Below are 19704 nucleotides of genomic sequence, written 5' to 3'. Positions count from 1 at the left end.
TGGTGAGCATTTCAGTATCTGCTGATCTTTATGCCTTTTGACAAAAATACTGACTTCACTGTCATGAAAGCACCGTGGGTAGCACCAACTGAAAGAGGCACTTGCATTTTTATTGATAAAATTCAGGTTGCAAGCAGAAGAGGGCCAAGAGCAGCCATGATCTGCAATTCCCAAGGCAAAGGCACCAGCAGCCTCCTCCTGTCACCTCAGGGTGAGTCAAACAGAGCTGGAAACAGTGCTGGAACCCAATCCTTTCTTCCTCTGAGGGCTGGCTCAGGGCAGCACAGGCGGGCCTGAGCAGTCAGGGCTGTGTGTGGGTGCTGGTTGCTCTGCTCCAAAACTGAGCTGGAAAAAGCCCTTGGGAGCTGAGGCAGGAGCAGGTGGGAAGGGGCCGGCACTGCTGCTGCTCCTGGCTGGGAGCCCTGGCTGGGCCGGGCCGGCGTCCCCTGCACTGCAGCTGCTGCTGCTGCCAGAGCCGGGTGGGACTCGGGGACAGGGAACGGACACGGGGGGGACAGCAAAGGCCTGGTGGCTGCAGGGATGGTGGCGCTGGGGCCAGCGCCAGCACAGAGCTTCAGCCCGCAGTTAACCCCGAGGGAAACGCTGGGGAAAGGCTCCATTTCAGCCTTTCTGCACTCGTGGCCATGAAGGGACTGAAATGAAAGGAGAACAAGTAGGGCCCAACCTGTTCTCCTGCCTTGGGTGGAGCCCCAGGCCTGAGGCTGAGAGGGGCTGTGAGTGGCTGTGAGGGGCCATCCGTCATGAGGGGCCATGTAGGGCCTTGAGAGGCCATGAGGGGCCATGGGGAACTTGGAGAAGCCTTAAGGCCCTGTGAGGGGCTGTGGGAGCCCAGGCCCCTCATGGAACCAAGGGTCCATCATGTCCCAGCAGAGCCTTGTGGAACCAAAGGGACCATGGTGACACTATGGAGCCTCATGGTATCACAGGTCCATTGTTACACAGCAGCCACAGCATGGCTGCAGAACCAAGGAGATCATTGTGACACTGCACAACTGTGGAAACCTGTGAGCCTACCAGGGAAAAGCCAGCAGAAATGCCCTGGAGAGACATACTGTAGGCTCTGGGCATTCCTCAAAGCTCAGGGTGAGGAAACAGGCTTCCCCATGGTGTTCTGCAGCACTATGTTAATTTGTCCCAGTTCTATACTCTCCCTTGGACTTCTCTACCCCTTTAACCCTTATATGTTCATGTTCTGGTGAGTCCTCCCTTCCCTGTTTTCCCACTGGTGTGTAACCCTGCCCATCCACACTGGCATTTACTATTGATCCCTTCCATGTGTACCGCCCCTGAACCCTCAGAGCATTGGATCCCCGGTGCTCTACTCTGCACCCTCTTTCCCTGTATTTGTACCCTGGACTCTTCTTTGTCTTTGTCTTTGGCCCCTGGACACTTTCAGCATTTCTCTGTGTGTGTGTGTGTCTGTGTGTGTGTCTGTGTGTGTGTCTGTGTGTCTGTGTGTGTGTTTGTCTGTGTCTGTGTCTATGTGCTGGTGCTCTCATGGTTCCTACCCATTGGCACAAGAAACTCTCGGGGAAGGTTGTGTGCAGACCACCTCAGGCTGCAACAACAACTCCCTTTTGTCATTTACTTTGTGGTGGGAATGAACCATTCTGTCTAATCATGATCAGAATAAATCAGAGCTGTATTTATATAAATTTATCTGGTATTCAATCTTTAATCCTGGGGGGAAAATTGCATTAAAGTTCAATTCCATGTGTCTAATCTTTAACACCTTTGACAAAGTCTGGGGCTGGGATTGGATCCAACCGCTCCCAGTCTCCTCTCTCAGAAGGAATTTTAGAAGTCTAGGGGCCCTGCAGGGGTTTGAGGATCCATGGTGCCTGCAGGATGTAATTTCTCCATCTCATGTCTCAGCAGGAGTTTCTCCAAAAAAGAAATAAAGGTTTTGCCTGAAGCTCCCACTGTGCCCGTAACAGGAACCCCTATGAGTGTCTGGGACATCCTGGCCCTTTGGCAGCCTGGGGACTCCTGGGATGTCACCGTGGAGCCCCCATGAGTGCCTGTGACAGATTGGTGCCTTTGCGGCCCAAGGTCCCCTGGGTTGTCACCATGGAATGGCTGTGACTGTCTCGGCCCACAGGGCTCTTTACCATCCCCAGAAAGCCCTGGGAGATCTCCATGGAGCCCCTGTCTGTGCCCGTGACATTCCAGCTCTGGAACAGCCTGGAGACTCTTGGAAAGTCCCCATGGAACACCTCGGAAGGCCTGTGACAAATCTGATCCTTAGCAGGCAATGATCACCAGACCCCTGTTGCTATGGTCAGTTTCCATGGCAACCATCACCAGCCCCCTGTTGCTATGGTCAGTTTCCATGGCAACCATCACCAGCCCCCTGTTGCTGTGCTCAGTCCCTTGGCAGCTCCATGGAGACCCCATGCCGGGGTGGTTGCCATGGACACCAGCTCAGGCCTGCAGCCACAGCTGGTTGCCATGGCAACCATTCCCAGCCCCATCCCCAGGCTCACGGGATCCCAGAACCACAGAATTGGCTGAGCTGGGAGGGACCCATCAGGATCCTCCAGTCCAACTGCTGGCCCTGCACAGGACACCCCAACAATGCCAGCCTGGGCCTGGGCAGCACTGTCCAAATGCTGCTGCAGCTCAGAGAGCCCTGGAGCTGGGACCCTTCCCTGGGGAGCCTGGGCAGGGCCCCAGCAGCCTCTGGGCAAAAACCTTTTCCTGACATCCAACCGGAGCCTGCCCCGACTCAGCTGCAGCCGTTCCCTCCACTCCTGTCCCTGGGCACCAGAGGGAAGAGGTTCCCACAGCCCCAGCCAGGGACCCGCTCCCAAGGCTGCTGCCATGGCCACCAGGGCTGGGACCAGCTGGGATGCTCGGTTTCCATGGGCCGGGGTTCAGGAATGGGATTCCCCAATTTCCTGCTCCTGCTAAAACCACGCTGCCCTCGCTGCCCTCCCGCCTTCCATGGAAAGCACAAAAGGCAATGATCCCGGGCTGGGATAAGAACAATTTATTGGGAACAGCAACGAGATAAGGAACAAATGGAACAGAAAAACTATTGATCCCAGAAGGGATAAATAAAACTGTTTACAGAGAAAACTAAAACACAACTCACTGGCTCTTCCCAGCAACATATTTCCCCCACCTGGAAAGGACACCCTTCTTCTCAGGGAGAGAGAGAGTCCCTTTCCTGCCCCTGGCAATAACCTGAGGTGAGAATGAATGTAATGACAGGACCATGGAAAGACCCTCATGTTCTTCAGTTCTACACCATGTCATTGACAGGGGAAGATATTGGGGCAGTTGTCTTCCCAGCATGGATCATAGGGAACATGGATCACCCGCGCTCTTCCCAACGTTAGACCTCCATTGGGGATGAAGCTGGAGCACTTCACAGAGCTCCTCCTGCAGCTGGGGCACTCGCAGGGCTTCCCTTAGTGGCACCTCTGTTGGTGTCTTGTCATGTTAGAGCTATGGGTGAAGCTCTTCCCACACTGGGGACACTCGTAGGGCCTCTCCCCAGTGTGGATGCATTGGTGGGTGATGAGGTGGGAGTTTTGCTTGAAGCCCTTCCTGCACTCAGGGCAGCGGAAGGGCCTCTCATCCGTGTGAATCCGCTCATGCAGGAGGAGATTGGAGCTGCTCTGAAACCTCTTCCCACAGGTTGGGCACTTGTAGGGCCTCTCCCCAGTGTGGATGCGTTGGTGCCTGATGAGTTCTGACCTGTAGCTGAAGCCCTTCCCACACTCCCCACACTCGCAGGGCCATTTCCCGGTGTGGATGCGTTGGTGGCTGATCAGGGTGCTCCTCTGCCTGAAGCTCTTCCCACACTCCAAGCACTTGTAGCGCTTCTCTCCATCATTAAGCTGCTCATGGACCACCAGCTCTGAGCCCTGGCTGAAGCTCTGTCCACCTTCCTGGCTCAGGGAGGGTCTTTCCTCCTCAGAGCACCCCAGACTGGGTTTGCAGCCCCTCTTCCTATGGAATCTCTGGGGAGTTTCCTCCCCGTTGGATTCCTGTGCCCTGGAGTCACTCATCACGGCCTCTTCCTGCAGGTTCTGCTGTGGGGATTTGTCCTCCCTGGTCCCAATCCTCAGCTTCTTCTCTGGGGGAGGAAAGACAAGGAGAGGATGGGATTTGCCTCCGTGCCAGAGGGCAGGGGAAGGAGATTCCCCCAGTGCATCTCCAGTAGGATGGTGTTGGCAGCAGGGTTGTCCTGCAGCCAGGGGCCATGCTGGGCTGGGAGATGGGGCAGGAGAGAGGGGGAAAGGGGCACTGATTTCCTTCTCACCTGCCTGGGTGTCCTGGGGATCCTTCTTGTTCCTCACAGCCTCCTTTTCCATTTGGCAAAGGTTTGGGGATGGGAAATTCTGTTTTGGGAAGAAAACAAGGAATGAGTGCATTGAGTTTTGCACTGGGTTTAAGGCAAACCTGGGGAGGGTCTAAACCAGAATTACAATTTAAAAGAAAACTAAGATCAAGGCAATGATACAGAAACACTGCCTTAAACTGACAGAGTCAGGATATAACCTGACACCCTGTATGTAAGGGTGGTGGCTGAAGTCCCATTAAATGGTGGCTGCAGTCCTGTTGGAGAGGTGAACGTGATTCTGTCAAAGCAGTGATGCTGTAGAAGGGTCTGGCCTTCCTCTGGAGGTCCAGTGGTGGTTCTGGAGCTCTTGTCCTCTGGGAATCCGGTAGGCAAGCTGCTCCTGGTTGTAGCAAGGCTCAGCTTATATCCAGGCAGGAATGCTTGGATCCTCCCCCTGGGTGAAGCATCCCACAAAGGGATAATGAAATTTTATCAGTCCTGCAGTGACACTCAATGGCCCATTAGCCCAAGATATCTCCCCTGGAGGGCGTTATCAGGGCTGAGTCATGGAAGAGATAAAGAACACTGCCCCACCTGTTTATAGCAGCTGCTGAAGGTGGGGATTGAAAACATGCATTTGGTTACATCTTGCATGGCAACCTGAAACAGTGGGGTAATCCCTGCTCAGGGGGTGAACACCACCCCCCTTACCCAAACTGGCTCAGGTGTAAAACCCCCACACACAGGGGACAATATCACACTTGCCCTGCTCCAGGGGAGGTCTCTGTCCCTTGTCACTCATCTTTTCTCTTTCTTTCCATCGCTCTACCTCACATTTACTGTTCAATAAAAACCATTTTGGATTTGGTGTCGTTAGCACCTTAATTGGGGCAGAGGAATCTCTCTAACAATTTGCATAACCAGACTGTGACATTATTTTTGCACAGTGTGTTTAGGCACTGTTCTCTGAATCCAAGTGCCTTTGACAACAGCATGGCTCCCTCCACTGATGAGGTTGTGGTTCTCTCTGGAAGAACTCTTGGAAACTTGGACACAGTCTCTCCTTCCTCCTGCGGAGCTTATGGAGCTTATAAAAGTTTTTTTTCTTTATGGGAGAAATGATGAGGAAAATGGCTTTTATGGCTGGCCAGTGTAAAGAAAATAATTTGCTGCCTTTCCTTATAAAGTTGTTAAAATCACTGGAGGAAACGGAGCAAATCTTACCAGTGAGACTGACAAGGTTCAGTCACCCCATGGTGAGGAATGCAAGGCAGCTAAAAGTCCCAGAAGAAGCCCAGCTCAAGTAGATAAATTTCCGAATAAGTCCTGAATTCCCAGGCTTGGGGGCTTTACCAAATGTGACAATCATTTTTCTCTTTATCCCTATCACCTTTGTGACTGCTACACAGAGCTTTCCATTCCTTTAAATAATCTGTATTGGGCCAAATTTCCACTTTCCTTTTATTGAAACCTGCCAGCAGCTAAGCTGGAGCTGTGCAGGAAGCAATGAATATTGGAATTGCCACTTCACTGCTTGGATTGTCAGTTTATTCATGTTTGGGATTTGTTTGCACTTTCATCACAAGTTACTTGTGGGAAGACTATATATTCTTCACAGTGATTTTGCAGAGTCAAATTTGATCTCTGCCAAGTTTATTTTGTCCAGTGCCCAGAGGATGCTCAAGGGGTCTCTGTGCCTCTCGCACTGGGGGATGCTTGGGAGGGGTTTGGCGGGGGGGGGGGGGGGTTTCCTCTCCCTGTCAGCCCAGACTGTTCCCCAGGGGGTTTCCCTGTCCCTGTCACCCCAGGCCATTCCCCAGGGGGTCTCCATAATTTTCACCCAGGAAATGCCTGGGGGGTCTCCCTCCCTCTCACCCCTGTGCCAGGAGGTGCTCGGGGCAGTCTCTGTCTCTCTCAGCCCAGGGGATGCTCAGGGGTCTCTGTCCCCTCACCCTGGGGGATGCTCGGGGGGTCTCCATCCCTCTGGCCTCAGGCAATGCCTGTGCAGGGCTGGGGACCAGGGGCTCGGTGTCCCTCACGGCTGAGGGTGCTCGGGGCTGGGGGGGCTCTCCGAACTTCTCACACCTGGGGAGGCCGGGGGGGTCTCTGTCCCTCTCAGCCCTGCTGTGACCCCACCCAAACATCATCGGGGTCACAGGGACAGAGACACCCCCAAACCCCCAGAAGGGCTGAACCTGGGATTTGGTTTGGGGCTTAGGGTTTAGGAAGGGGCTGGAATTGGGGCTGGGATTGGAGTTGGGGCTGAGATTGGATTAGAGCTTAGATGGGGGTTAAAGCTAGACATGTGATTAACTTTAGGGCTGGGGTAGGGATTGGGTCTGGGGATAGATGAGTTTGGGACTGGGATGAGAATAAATACAAAACTGTGAGTGTGTCTAAACATGGAGTGAGACTGAGACCAGGATCAGGATCAGGTTTGGGATTGAGCTCACCCAGAGCGGGACAGGGGGGGTGTCACAGTGGGAAGGTTTGGGGAAAATCCTGGTTTGGGGAAAAACAAGGTGTGAATGCCTTGGGCTGCGGACTCCTCCAACCCATGTCCATTTCTAGAAGTCACCTGATGTCCAAAAATCAAGAGTGAATAAAAAAAAGCCACCAGGAGTTTCCCATTTCCAGTCTCATCCCTCTTGGGTTATGGTTGGTCCCGCATCTCAGGGCTGCTGGGGATCCCATGGGTCCTGGGGATCCCCCCTCTCCAGGGTCCTGCTTTTGGATTCTGGAAGGTTCTGGGGTCCCAAGGTCCCCCTCTCCAGCCTCCCCTCAGTCCAGCCACTTGGGGTTCCCCTTTCTTTCCACCACCCTGTCCTAGTTTAAGGCAAAATCGGTTGAAACCCTCCAAAAGGAGTTTCCTCTAGAATGCCGATTCAGCAGCCCCACCCTCAGCCAGTCCGGGAAAATATTTCCGGGGAGAAAAGTGGAAAAAAACTTTATTCTACAGGCAAAGCATTCACCAGCACAAAAATTGAACAATATTAAGCAATGAAAACTCCTGCTGCTCCAAAATAGATGACAAGCTCTGAAAGTCCCTCCTTGAGTTGTAGCTCTGTGCACTCAGTGTCTTATCAGTCTCTTATCAGTCTATTACCAGCCTCTTATCAGTCCATCCAGCGCTGGAAATGCCTCAGCCCAGGCCCGTCCCAGTGGGCTTCACGGAGGAGCTGCCGGTGGTGTTCTGGGTGTTCAATCCAGAGCAGATTTAAACAGCTCCAAAGAAAAAGAAAAACCACAGTCCAGGGAACTTCTCTGCCTCAGCGAGCTAAAAACTAACTAAAAGCAAAGGAGAGCTCTGTCCTGCTCTCTGTCCATCCAGCAGCTGGAATGTAGAGGAGTGAGTACAGTTTCTGAAAACAAACTGCTGCTTCTTCCTCCTCCCCTTCGCTCTCAGACCCAGCCTTAAAGGTGCAGAACTCATTTCTGGGCTAAACAGACCGATGGGGTACGAGCATCATGAAGTCACCCAGGACACCCCTGTCAGGGTCAGGGGGTCCCGTCCCCGCCTCATCTCCGGGCTGCCGGGGGTGCCCCAGCTCCGGTATCGCCCCTTCCCCTCTCCCCGCCCCGGGGGTCCCCCGTTCCACAGCCCCGGCTCTCACGGGGATCCCCAAAACCAATGTCCCGCCCCGTCGGTACCGGGCCATCCCCACGTGGACCCCCCGGGACCCTCCCGAGGGGCGATCGGGGCTGCTCTCCCCCCGAAAAAGCTCCTCTTGGGGAGCCCGGAGATACCCGGGGCTCGAGTCCGGGATCTGCCGGCTCTGAACACTCTCCAAAAAATCCTCCCGGAGACGCCTGGCTGGAGCCGGGGCGAGCTCGGCCTCCGCCCTCACCTGCGGCTCGGGGCTGGGGCGATGCTCTCGGGGCAGGGGGCGCTGCAGGCTCGGCGTGCGGGCGCTGCGAGCGCCGCGATTCTCCCGCTCCTGCTCCTCCTGTCCCTCCTCTTCCTCCCGCACTTCCTCCGCTGCCAGCCCGGACCCCCCTTTCCCACCGCTCTGCCCCGCGGCCCCGCAGCACCGGCTGCTGGGTGGGGGAGCCCCCGATCGGCCCCAGGGCTGGGCAGGGGGCTCGGGGACCCCCCCGGGGCGGATCCGTCCCCCGGCCCGAGCCCCAAATTCCGCTCCGGGGCCGCCGGGCTCTGCGGGTCCGCCTGGCAACCGGTGAGTCATCGAATAGAAAAGCTCTGGTTGGCTGGAAATTGTTTACCGCGTCCTCTGATTGGCTGGAATTGTAAAAGGCGCTACGCCCGGCGGGTGTCCCTGGGAGCTGCGGAGTCCAGGCGGGAACCTTTTCCCATTTCTTTATGTTCTCTGAGACCTCTTCCGGATTTCTTTCTCTCCCTTTCTCCTCCCCATTTCTTGTTCCGTTCAGTCCACGTTCAATAATCGTCGGTTGCGTTCCCACGCTCTCATTCGCTCCTTCACTGGGGCAGAGGCGTCTCTCCCTCGCGGGGTCGTAATCCATGGACAGGGTCCCTTCCCACCCCAGTCCCTGGAAAATTTCCATCAAAGCCACCTTTGCTGTGTGCTCTGGGAGCCCACAGAGCTGCTGGATCTTCTCCCCTTGGGAGAGAAGCTCCTTGGGAGGCACGGCAGGAGCAGCACCCTGGGAGCCTCGGGAATGCCCCTCTGGGATCCACGGCACACACTGCCAGGGTCTGGAATTCCAGTTCTCCGCTATGAAAAGATGTTCCTGCCCTTGAGGGCAAAGCTGTCAAGAAGGAGCCAAAAGCCAAGTGGAGCAAGATCTTACAGTGGCATTTCACTGCGAGCCTTCATAACTTCCCCCATGGTTGTTGTAGCTCCTGAATTGGGAATTAAATCCGGGCACGGTCTTTGGTGTGAGCTGCCCTGTATCAAGGGAGACACTGAGAGAGAAACAGAGCAGACAAAGAGAGGCAGGAGAGAAAGGAGGGCACAAACACAATCAGCTGAGAAGGTGGCACTCTGAAAACAGACCAAAACTGACTGAAAAGGAATATAACAGAAAGAAATAATTTTGCACCTTTTATTTACTATCAAAATACAATTTCTTCCCCTTCTCACAAACCTCTTGCCAGTGTCATTCAGCAGGGCTGTCAGAAAGTCCTTCATTCTGGGTGGATGTTCCAGGCTGCAGCCAAAAGGAAAGAGGGAATGGGGATTTTCCTGATCCTGGGGAGTTTGACATCTTCAGCTGAGGAGAGGAGGAGGCACCAGAAGAAAAGGGCAGCTGGGCTTCACCCTTCCACAGGAAAAACGGGGCGGGAGAATCTCTCATCCTGTCTGCTGCTGCTCCCACAGGGATGTGAGGGCTGATCCCAGAGCCCCAAGGGTCACAGTCAGGGCTGCCCTCAGGGAATGCTCGCCTGGTATTGAGGGGCAGCGTGGGAGCACCTGGATCTTGGGGTACCCAGCTGCTCCCCATGTTTGGAGGTGCCTGAGGAGGGCTGGGATGATGCCAGGGACATCCTGCAGTGACATCCCCCCTGTCCTGCTCTGGGTGAGCTCAGTCCCAAACCTGACCCTGATCCTGGTCTCAATCTCACTCCATGTTTAGACACACTCACAGTTCAGTATTTAATCTCATCCCAGTGCCAGACTTTTCTAGCCCCAGACCCAATCCCAGCACCAGCCCTAAAGCCAATCCCATGTCCAGCCTTAACCCCAATCCCAGCTCTAATCCAAACCTCAGCCCCAACTCCAATCCCAGCCCCAATTCCAGCCCCTTCCTAAACCCTAAGCCCCAAACCAAATCCCAGGTTCAGCCCTTCTGGGGGTTTGGGGGTGTCTCTGTCCCTGTGACCCCGATGATGTTTGGGTGGGGTCACAGCAGGGCTGAGAGCGACAGAGATCCCCCCGGCCTCCCCAGGTGTGAGAAGGTCGGAGAGCCCCCCCAGCCCCGAGCATCCTCAGCGGTGAGAGGGACACCGAGCCCCTGGTCCCCAGCCCTGCACAGGCATTGCCTGAGGCCAGAGGGATGGAGACCCCCCGAGCATCCCCCAGGGTGAGGGGACAGAGACCCCCGAGCATCCCCTGGGCTGAGAGGGACAGAGACTGCCCCGAGCACCTCCTGGCACGGGGCAGGGGTGAGAGGGAGGGAGACCCCCCAGGCATTCCCTGGGTGAAAATGATGGAGACCCCCTGGGGAATGGCCTGGGGTGACAGGGACAGGGGCAACCCCCCCAAACCCCTTCCAAGCATCCCCCAGGGCGAGAGGCACAGAGACCCCTCGAGCATCCCCTGGGCACTGGACAAAAGAATTTGGCAGAAATCAAACTTGACTCTGCATAAATCACTTTGATGAATATTTGATTTTCCCACAAGTCAGATATGATGAAAATGCAAACAAATCCCAAACATTAATAAACTGGCAGTACAAGCAATTTTGTGGCAATTCCAAGTTCCACTGGTTCCTGCACAGCTCCAGCTCAGCTGCTGGCACATTCTGATAAAAGTGTAAATTCAGCCCAATACAGATATCATTAAAAAGAAAGTAAACACTTTGTAGCTGTCACAAAGGCGACAGGGATGAAGAGAAAAATGATTCTCACATTTCGCAAAACACTCAAGCCTGGGAATTCAGGAGTTATTTGGGAATTTAGCTACTTGAGCTGAGCTTCTTGTAGGACTTTTAGCAGCCTTGTGTTCCTCACCATGAGGTGAATGAACCTTGTCAGTCTCGTTGGTATCATTTGCTCCCTTTCCTCCTGTGATTTTAAAAAACATTTCAAGGAAGGATGTCACAGACATTTTTTCATAAAATCCTCTCTTTTAGGATTTGTCCTTTCTGGGAAGTTGGGGCCCCAGAAGAAAAATGCAAACAATAATTATCTGCTGATGTGGAATGTAACAGGAGCATCTGTGATTGGTCTTCTGTGAGTGTTTGGATTTGCTGACCACTCACGGGAGAGTTGGTCCTTGCTTTCTGCTGGACACAGAACTTTGTTATTCATTCTTTTCTTTCTATTCTTAGCTTAGCAAGCCTCTGCAACTTTTCTCTTTATTCCTTTTAGTATAGTTATAATGTATTATATATCATATATCAATAAATCCAGCCTTCTGATCATGAACCAAGATTCTCCTCCACTTCTCTTACCATGAAGACCTTCATCAGGTCGCTGTAATAGAAGGACAACAAAATATTTTTGTTACACTCCGGGCCCACAAAGGCGATTTACATCATCGGTTCTGCCATAACTCGCTCAGAGGAAGCTGCAGCCCAGTTTCAAAGAGTTCCTCCAGAGAGAACCACAACCTCCTCAGAGGAGGGAACCATGCTGTTGTCAAAGGCACTTGGGGTCAGAGAACAGTGCCTAAACTCACTGTGCCAACAGAATTTCACAGTCTGGTGAGTCTGGTTAAGAAAAGTGTTAGAGAGATTCCTCTGGCCCAATTAAGGTGATAATGAGACCAAACCCAAAATGAATTTTATTGAACAGTAAATGGGATAGAAAAGGGGGGACGGGAAGGGAATGACAGGAAAAAGAGCCCTCCCCTGGGGCAGTGCCAAGTGTGACATTGTCCCCTGTGTGTGTGTGCCCTTCCCGAGGTGGAGGTTTTACAGCTGAGCCAGTTTGGGTAAGGGGGGTGGTGTTCACCCCCTGAGCAGGGATTACCCCACTGTTTCAGGTTGCCATGCAAGATGTAACCAAATGCATGTTTTCAATCCCCACCTTCAGCAACTGCTATAAACAGGTGGGGCAGTGTTCTTTATCTCTTCCATGACTCAGCCCTGATAACGCCCTCCAGGGGAGATATCTTGGGCTAATGGGCCATTGAGTGTCACTGCAGGACTGATAAAATTCCATCATCCCATTGTGGGATGCTCCGCCCAGGGGGAGGATCCAAGCATTCCTACCTGGATATATGCTGACACTTTGCTACACCAGGAGCAGCTTGCCTACTGGATTCCCAGAGGACAAGAGCTCCATAACCACCACTGGACCTCCATAGGAAGACCAGACCCTTCTACAGGACCACTGCTTCCACAGAATCACGTTGATCACTCCAACAGGACTGCAACCACCATTTACTGGGACTGCTGCCACCACCCTGACCACCAGGGTGTCAGGTTATATCCTGACTCTGTCAGTTTAAGGCAGTGTTTCTGTATCATTGCCTTGATCTTAGTTTTCTTTTAAATTGTAATTCTGGTTTAGACCCTCCCCAGGTTTGCCTTCAAACCAGTACAAAAGACAATGTGTGCACCCTTTGTTTTCTTCCCAGAACAGGATTTCCCATTCCCAAACCTTGATTGGATGGAGAAGGAGGCTGTGAGGAAGAGGAAGGATCCCCAGGACACCCAGATAGGTGAGGAGGAAATCAGTGCCCCTTTCCCCCTCTCTCCTGCTCCGTCTCCCAGCCCAGCACAGCCCCTGGCTGCAGGACAACCCTGCTGCCAACCCCGTCCTGCCGGGGATGCACTGGGGGAATCTCCTTCCCCTTCCCTCTGGCATGGAGGCAAATCCCATCTTCTCCTTGTCCTTCCTTCCCCAGGGAAGGAACTAAGGATGGAGACCAGGGAGGAAAAATCTGCATGGCAGAACCTCGTGAAAGAGGCCGTTTTGAGTGATTCTAACGCACAGGAATCCAACAGGGAAGAAAAACCTCACACATCCCCCATGAGGAGGGGCTCCAAACCCAGCCCAGGGTGCTCTGAAGAAGCAAGAGCCACCCTGAGCCAGGAAGGTGGACAGAGCTTCAGCCAGAGTTCAGAGCTGGTGGTCCATGGGCAGCTTCATGATGGGGAGAAGCCCCACAAGTGCTTGCAGTGTGGGAAGAGCTTCAGGCGGAGCTCCCACCTGATCAGCCACCAGAGGATCCACACCGGGGAATGGCCCTATGAGTGTGGGGAGTGTGGGAAGGGCTTCAGCTACAGATCCAACCTTGTGACCCACCAACGCCTCCACACTGCGGAGAGGTACTATGAGTGTCCCCAGTGTCAGAAGAGGTTTCAGACCAGCTCCAATCTCCTCCAGCACCAGCAGATTCACACTGAGGAGAGGCCCTTCCTCTGCCCTGAGGGCGGGAAGGGCTTCAAGCACAACTCCAACCTCATCAGGCACCAGCGCATCCACACTGGGGAGAGGCCCTACCAGTGCGCCACATGTGGGAAGAGGTTTCAGACCAGCTCCAGTCTCCTCCAGCATCAGCGGATTCACACAGATGAGAGGCCCTTCCACTGCCCTGAGTGCGGGAAGGGCTTCAAGCACAACTTCACCCTCATCATCCACCGGCGCATCCACACAGGGGAGAGGCCCTACGAGTGTCCCCAGTGTGGGAAAAGCTTCACCACCAGCTCTCACTTGACCAGACACCAACGGAGCCACCAGTAAGGGAAGCCCTGCAAATGCCACAAATGCAGGAACAGCTTCATCCACCACTCCAGCTTCATCCCCCATGGGAGAACCCACATTGGGAAGAACCCTGGTGATCCATGTTCCCCATGATCCATGCTGGGAAGACACCAGTCCCTTTTCCTGCCCCTACCAGTGTCATGATGTGGCATTGAAAAACATGAGGGTCTTGCCATGGCTGTGTCATTACATTCTCTCCCACCTCAGAGAATTTCCAGGTGCAGAAAAGGGACACTCTCTCTCTCTGTCTCTCTCGCTGAGAAGAAGGGTGTCCTTTCCAAACAGGGGAAATTGTGGCCAGGAAGACCCAGTGAGTTGTGTTTTAGTTTTCCCAGTAAACTGTTTCATTTATCCCTTCTGTTATCAATATTGTTTCGGTTCTGTTTGTCCCTTATCTTGTTCCTGTTCCTAATAAATTGTTCTTATCCCAGCCTGGGATCTTTGCCTTTTGTGCTTTCCAGGGGAGGCGGGAGGGCAGCGAGGGCAGCACGGTTTTAGCGGACGCAGGAAATTGGGGAATCCCATTCCTGAACCTCAGCCCGTGGAAACCGAGCATCCCAGCTGGTCTCAGCCCTGGTGGCCATGGCAACAGCCTTGGGAGCGGGTCCCTGGCTGGGGCTTTGGGAACCTCTTCCCTCTGGTGCCCAGGGACAGGAGTGGAGGGAACGGCTGCAGCTGAGTCGGGGCAGGCTCCGGTTGGATGTCAGGAAAAGGTTTTTGCCCAGAGGCTGCTGGGGCCCTGCCCAGGCTCCCCAGGGAAGGGTCCCAGCTCCAGGGCTCTCTGAGCTGCAGCAGCGTTTGGACAGCGCTGCCAGGCCCAGGCTGGCATTGTTGGGGTGTCCTGTGCAGGGCCAGCAGTTGGACTGGAGGATCCTGATGGGTCCCTCCCAGCTCAGCCAATTCTGTGGTTCTGGGATCCCGTGAGCCTGGGGATGGGGCTGGGAATGGTTGCCATGGCAACCAGCTGTGGCTGCAGGCCTGAGCTGGTGTCCATGGCAACCACCCCGGCATGGGGTCTCCATGGAGCTGCCAAGGGATTGACCATAGCATCAGGGGGGCTGGTGATGGTTGCCATGGAAGCTGACCATAGCAACAGGGGGCTGGTGATGGTTGCCATGGAAACTGACCATAGCAACAGGGGGCTGGTGATTGTTGCCATGGAAACTGACCATAGCAACAGGGGCTGGTGATGGTTGCCATGGAAACTGACTATAGCAACAGGGGGCTGGGGATGGTTGCCATGGAAACTGACCATAGCAACAGGGGGCTGGTGATGGTTGCCTGCTAAGGATCAGATTTGTCACAGGCCCTCAGAGTGGTTCCTTGGGGACTTTCCAGAAGTCTCCAGGCTGTTCTAGATCTGGAATGTCACAGGCACAGACAGGGGCCCCATGGAGACCTCCCAGGGTTTTCTGGGGATGGTAAAGAGCCCTGTGGTCAAAGGCAGTCACAGCCATTCCATGGTGACATCCCAGGGGACCTTGTGCTGCAAAGGCACCGATCTGTCACAGGCACTCACAGGGGCGCCACGGTGACATCCCAGGAGTCCCCAGGCTGCCAAAGGGCCAGGATGTCCCAGACACTCACAGGGGTTCCTGTCATGGGCAGATATATTTATATAAATATGTATTCTCTATGATGGTAATGATTAGACAAAATTGCCTTAATCAGAAATAATTATGGCAGGATGTAAGAGACGTAAAATATATTATACAGAGCACTAGGAAATTATTTCAAAGCAACTGTATTAGGCAAAACCTGTAATTAAGGAGAGACTGATGTCACTCCCCCAGACCAATGACCATGGGCAATTCCTTTTGGCTCAGCCTGGAGCAGTGACCTTGAGGGGTGTCCCCACCGCTGGGAGGAATCCCCACACCCCTCAAGAAGGGAAATGTCAGGAGATGCTGCCATTAAAATTTGGAATGGGGCTTTTCTCGTCTGAGGTGCTGCCCTGTCAGTCCGATACGCCCAGGCTGGGCCAGCTCAGCAGCTCTGCAGAAGCTCTCAGTGGTGTCACTTGGTTGTTCCTTTCTCTGGGGATTTTTCCAGCTCTGCCAAAGCTTCAGCTCTCTCTGAGGATGTTGAACTTTGGGATGGAGGAGTCAGGCTGGTTTCAGCATTATTCACCCCCAAAACAGTGTGACTCCCCTCCTTCATTTCCCACTGGGGGCTTTGCAAACAGGACCTTGCTGGAGTTGCTGGAGCCCATTGCAGGCAGAGCCTACTGCTCCAGCAGGAAGTGCCTTTCCTGTGCCATGAGCAGGGCAGGTCCCACTGCAGGAAAAGCTCCAGGCCAGCCCCAGCAGAGGGAAGGGCTTGGGCACAAGGGCAGAGTGCTGTGCTGGGAGCTGTGCCAGGGAGAGCCTGGGGCACCAAAGGCACCTTGGCAGCAGCAGCTGCTTGCAGGCCATGGCCAGAAGCCTCCCTTGGCAGCCCGGCCTGGTGGCCACCACTGCAGAGCTGCTGCCTCAGGGCTCATTCCTGGCTGGGCTCTGAAAAGCCACTTCTGCTCAAGGAGCCTGACTGGGAAGCCATTGGCCCCAGCACCTTGGGGACAAGATATTAATGACAAAACTCTTCATGGCAGCAGAGCCAAGGCAGGGGCAGAGGAAAGGGCAGAGCCAGGCCCAGGGGACAGGGCTGCCATGGTGATGGCTGTGAGGTCACTGCCCCTGTAGCAGCCTAGCTGCCCTCAGCAGACATTCTGGCCAGAAGCGTTGTGAGGGCACCCAGCACATCAGAGAACCCAGAATGCAAGAATTCTGTCACTGGGGATGAGAGGGTTTCACTGGGTCAGGCTGCACAAAGCTCCCGCTCTTGGACAATTCCTGGGATGGGGAATCCACTTCTCTGGAAAAACAGCTGCAGTTTCCTGCCACTTTCTTAATTGTAGAATATTTCCTCCTTCTAACAAATGTTAATTTGTCTCCATTCAGTTTAAAGATACTGACCCGTTTTCTGTCACTGTAGGATTTAGGAGAAAATAACTTCGAATGCTATTTTTCCCTTTTCACAGACCTTGGAGAGGACTCAAAAATCTCCCAGAATGGGGTTTGGAGGCCTCATCACAAAACCAGCAGGGAGAGTCTGCAGCCTCTGTGGTCAGTGGTGTAGAGACTGAGGACTGAAAGGGAATAGCCTGGGAGGGATGGAGGGGTTTCAGAGAGGCTGGAGCTTTTGTTCATAGTAGGAATAAGCCTGAAGAAGACCTAGTAGCACCAAGTGCAGCTTGGGAGGTCCAGACTGAACACCAGGAGAAAGGAACTTCCCTGTCAGGGCAGGGCTGTGGTGCAGCACGTCCCCAGCAGGAGCCTGGAGCAGCCCAAGGCTCTGTGTGGGCAGGCAGAGGCAGGCAGGAGGCAGAGCTGTCAGCAAAGGAAGGGCCCAGCCAGGTGGGGCAGCCGGGGGATGCCGACAGCCTGCAGGAACAGAGGCACAGGTTTGCTCAGCAGCAGAGACACCTTTCCCTTGCTTGTCCCCAGCTGTCATCACTCCCACCAATGTTCTGCTCTACCTGGAACCTGGGGACATTTTCTCAGTCCTGTCCCTCAGAAGGATCTATTTAAAGTATGAGAGACTTCAGTGTTTCACGCTCTTTTTGAGTCCCTGAGAAGGTTTTTTGAGCACACTCTGAGGGACTGAGTCTGATACAAAGAGCAGCAAAGCCCCAGAGGCTCATTAAAGTCCCTGTGCTGTGTCTGTGCTGCTGAGCTGGGCCAGGCTCCTGGCCCAGAGGCAGCTCCTGGCAAGGGCAGCACTGCAGAGAGACAGCTCTGGCCAGGAGCAGCTCCTGTGCACAGCCCAGCAGGGCTGGGGCACTGCCAGGGCCCCTCAGGGACACCAGCAGGGCACAGACAGAGCTCACAGGGGCTCAGCACTGGCAGGGGCTGTGGGATGGCCCAGAGGGGACTGTGTCACAGCAGCACTTCTGGGGCTGGGTCACAGAGGCACAGAGCAGCTGGGATGTCAGCAAGGGGCTGTGGGACAGCACAGAGTGGGCTGTGTGAGGTCACAAATTGGGCTGCGACATCACAGAGTTTGTTGTGTGAGGTCACTAAGCAGCTACAGTGTCATAGAGGGGACTGTGTGACATCACAGAACAGGCTGTGAGATCATGGCATGGCTGCATGACATCATAGAGGTGGCAGTGAGGTCAAAGTATGTGCTGTGACCTTACAGAGTGTCAGTATGACATCACAGAGAGGGTTTTGTGACATCACTGAGTGGGGTTGTTACATCACAGAGCTGACTGGGACATCATAGAGTAGGGTGTGAGGCCATAGAGCAGATCCTGCCATCATAGAAGGTGGCTCTGTGACATCAGGGAGTGGGCTGTGACAGCACTGGGTGGCTGTGTTACATCATAGAGCAGGCTGTGACATCACAGTAGAGATTGTGAAATCATAGAGTGACTTTCTGACATCACAGAGACTTCTGTGACATCACAGAGCAGCTGTATCACATCATAGCATGGCGTCTCAGAGTTGGCTCTGGGACATCACAGGGGCAGTGTGACTTTACAGGGGCAGTGTGACATCACAGGGGCTCTGTGACATCACAGGGATCTGTGTGACATCACAGGGGCAGTGTGACATCACAGGGGCTGTGTGACATCACGGGGGCAGTGTGACATCCCAGGGGCTGTGTGACATCACGGGGGCTGTGTGACATCACAGGTATCTGTGTGACATCACAGGGACAGTGTGACATCACAGGGGCAGTGTGAGGTCCCTGGGGAGGTCACTCTGCCCCGGCCCCCCTCACAGCTCCCCCCAGAGCAGTCCAACCCTGCTCGTGCACAGCGGGGTCCCCTGTCCCCCCGGGTCCCCCCGCCCCTGGCCCCGCAGCCTCCCCTAGAGGATGTTCCACGAGATCGACCCCAGAGCCTGACACGGGGATGGGGGCCGGGGCCCTGGGGGTGGCACAGGGGGAAAGGGACCCTCTGGCAGGGTCCCTGTGTCCCCCAGGGCCAGAGCCTGGGCCAGGGCTCCTTCACCCTGCTACCAACGAGGCCTTGAGAGCGCTGAAAAAATCCCCAGCAAGGGAGCAGCAAAAACCAGACTGAATATTAAGGGACAGCAGCACAAGGTTCCTTGGCAAGAGTCACTCTGCTCCTGACTGGACACTTCAGGCACACCAAGGAAACAAAGCAACAACAAAACCAAACAGAATCCAAACAATCAAACCAGAAATTTACTGAGAACTGGGGCTTTCATTCCTAAGGAAAAGAACTGTCCTTCTTATCTAGGTGCCCATGGCCAGAATTGGGATTTCACCTCCAGTATTCCTTATTGTGACAGAGTGGAGGAGTTTCTTGGCTCAAGACATTTCATGTGTGGGGAGTGTTGCAGTGTGTTGCAATTTCCTGTTTTAAACTTCCCAGCCCCTTCCCAGGTGTGGCAATATCTCTCTACCCCTTCCCCTTCCCCTGAGCCCCCTGCTGGGCTGTCAATCAGTCTTAACATTCCAGCAAGGCCATCGTGTGGTTGGTCAGGTTCAAAAGATGCCCCTGTGTCCAGAGGTCATTGGTCGGTCTGGGTGTCATCGTTCCCTGAGACCCTGCCCCTCCCACCTGGTTGGTGGCTCATCTGTCCCTTCCCTCCCCCTCCCCCCGGAGCTTAAAAAGTCACTCAGGCCATGTGGTCAGGATTCTGTTGGAGCTGTTACCTAAGATTCAGATGTCTGTGACCATGGAATAAACTCTTGACATTAACCCTCCGGCAGAATCTGTCTCCTTTTCCTCCTCACCTTAGCCTGAAGCCTTCCCACCTGAGGCAAACTGAGTTTCCACAAGCCTGGACTTGTTTGGGCGCTCAGCTGCACCATCCAGCCAGCCAAAAGTGTCTCTGAGGTGAAACACCACAGTTGCCGCCTTTGGCCCAGGAGCAGGGGTCAGACGAGCCCAGGCACAATCTACCTGATAATATTGGGATCTTATTCCAATAGGGGAGGAAGGGGCAGGTCCAGCCCTGCCCGGCCCTGGAACCCCAGCCCTGGCCTGCGCTGGAACCCCAATGCCCCCAGAGCCTCTATG

Source organism: Melozone crissalis, unplaced genomic scaffold (assembly GCF_028551555.1).
Source record: "Melozone crissalis strain CALT ecotype California unplaced genomic scaffold, PUWL_Pcris_2 ptg000011l_1, whole genome shotgun sequence".
Classification (NCBI taxonomy): domain Eukaryota; kingdom Metazoa; phylum Chordata; class Aves; order Passeriformes; family Passerellidae; genus Melozone; species Melozone crissalis.
Note: the sequence above shows the minus strand (reverse complement) of the source record.